At 32.1% G+C, this 2,450-nt stretch overlaps 1 pseudogene; it reads right to left on the bottom strand.

The window, feature by feature from the left end:
* Window positions 1–961: 961 nt before the first annotated feature.
* Window positions 962–1,123, bottom strand: LOC144373254 (U2 spliceosomal RNA; annotated as a pseudogene).
* Between the last annotated feature and the right edge of the window lie 1,327 nt (window positions 1,124–2,450).

Raw genomic sequence — 2,450 nt, 5'->3', positions numbered from 1 at the left:
CTTAAGATCCTCTTAATGCAAACTAACCGAAAGTAGTAGTGATCTTTTATCTAAGGCTAAGAATAAATTTCAGAAACCTCAACTTTATTCTTACCCTAGGTTGAGAATTAGCAGTACAAAATCTCCCCTAAGCCTCTCAACTTATGTTGATCCTCCTTTACAGGTTTATAATCCCCATTTTGTCCTTCTTGGCATGTGGTATAACCATATTCTAATGATATTAAAATAATACTCCTCCTTGGGCAAAGCCTAATCTAATTACTGGGTGGGCAATAGATGATCCAAAACAAGAGAAGTCACAGAATTTTGAATAGTTATGAGATGACAAAATACAAAGGCAGAGAGCAACTTGTCTAGGAAAAGAACTTATGAAACACTGTGTAATTGTATACAAATTAAATAGCCAGATACAAAAAAAAATAGTTTACAAATTTAGGGATCTCTGCATAGATTTGTTTACATACATTTGAAAACTATGGATATGAGAGAAAATTTGATTTTTCATGTAATTGATTTTTAGTGAACTAGAAAATTTTCCTATTATAATTCATCATATAAATTACCTCTGATACTACATCAGTAATATCAAATATCCTTTTATAAATTGATATGTTTAGAAAAAACTAAGTAAATGTATGATAAATTATTATGAATGGCAAATAAATGTAACTAAGACTGATTCCTTTACAGAAGTTTTTTATTATTTTATATAGGTACACATTAATTATTCAGAATAGTGGATTTCACTCTGGTAGATTTATAGATACATATAATTTGATCAAATGAATTTATTCTTAAAAAATAATTTCAGCTCAATAGTATTTCTTTTCCTCATAAAAGTAGTATGGTAGACAGACTTTAAGTTGTTCCCCAATGATCCCCACCTCCTAGCATTCATCACTTTTTATAATGTATAAACTTTGAGTATAGACTGGATTTGTAATTTAACTTCTTTTGTGGGGTGTGTTGCACCATTCCTGGAGGTACTGCAATATCACGTCTATGCATGGAGTGCACAAAGCAAGTGCCTACTGCTCTAAAACTCCAATTACTATCATATCATATTTTAAATTGATAAGAATACATGCTACACTTGATCTTAGCCAAAAGGCCAAGAAGATACTATTATTATTTAACTTCTAGCAAATAGAATATGACAGAAGTAGTGAAATGTCATTTCAAAGGTTAGTTACAAAGACTATGGCTTCAATCTTGGGCACATTTTCCTGCTCAATCATTCTGAAGGAACTCAGTTGTTATGTCGTGGGCCTTCCTCTGGAGAGGTACAAATGACAAGGAACTGAGTCTCTGATCAACAGAGAGTCTGAGGCCCAGTGACACTAATGTATTCCACCACTGAGTTTTGACATGATGTAGACAAAGCCAAAACCTTTGAGGCTTGTGAGAAAACTCTGAGTCAGAAGCTTACAGCTAAGTTGCACTCAGATTTCTGATCCCTAGATATTTTGAGATAATAAACATTTATTGTTTTAAACTGTAAAACTTGGGGAGAATTTGTTACACAGCAATTAAATACAAGGTCTTTAAAATATTTAATCTGAAAATCTATAATTAAGGGAAGTCATAGTAATGAACAAAAAAGAGGTAATATATATTATATGTTCTACAATATATGTTGTGCTCATAGTACAAACTGAGTGTTTAGAGAATAGTTTACAATAAAGGTGTGTGTCCAGTAAGAACTTTTTTCCAAGCTGCTTTGCTACACTTAAATTTTCATAGCACTATGTAAGGCTAGCTGGTGCTCCACCTCTTTGTCAACACTTGAATTTTGTCAGAATTTATGATTCCAGATCTTCTAGAGATGAGTAATGTGGATTTCTTTAGACTTTATTTTCGTTATTCTTTGTTGATTATATATGCTGCAAATACTTTCTCCCACCATTTGGCTTATTTCTTCACTTTCTTAGTGACAACTCTTGGTGAAGAAAAATTCATAAATGGAAAGTGGCTACCAGTATTTTCTGTGGCCTCAGTAAGAAATATTTTCCTAAAAGAATATGATGAGGATATTTTCCTGTGTCACTTTTAAAAGACCTTTATAATGCTTTCACTCATTCAGCCATACAATATTCCACAATTTATTTTTATATGAGATGTGAGACCAGAATCATATACCCTTTTATCAATTTATACATATTATTTTATTGATGTAAATATATACAATAGTGAGATTTGTTGTTATATATTCAAATGTGCACACAGTAGAACAAAATAACCGTGTCAATTCCATTTCCCAGTGCTCTCCTTTCCATTCACACCCCTTGCTCCTCTTCTTTTACTCTAATTGTGTCATTTCTATTATTATGAGCTCTTCCCTTGACCCTTTTTTTTTTTCCTCTTTTCTTTTTTCTCTCGGGCTTTCACTTATGAGAGAAAGGAAGCATATGATCCATGACTTTCTGGGTATGGATTACTTTGCTTAATAC

The sequence above is a fragment of the Ictidomys tridecemlineatus genome, unplaced genomic scaffold (assembly GCF_052094955.1).
Source record: "Ictidomys tridecemlineatus isolate mIctTri1 unplaced genomic scaffold, mIctTri1.hap1 Scaffold_325, whole genome shotgun sequence".
In the NCBI taxonomy this organism is placed as follows: Eukaryota; Metazoa; Chordata; class Mammalia; order Rodentia; family Sciuridae; genus Ictidomys; species Ictidomys tridecemlineatus.
The sequence above is the reverse complement of the archived record's forward strand: the minus strand, read 5'-3'. Positions and strand labels throughout refer to the sequence as shown.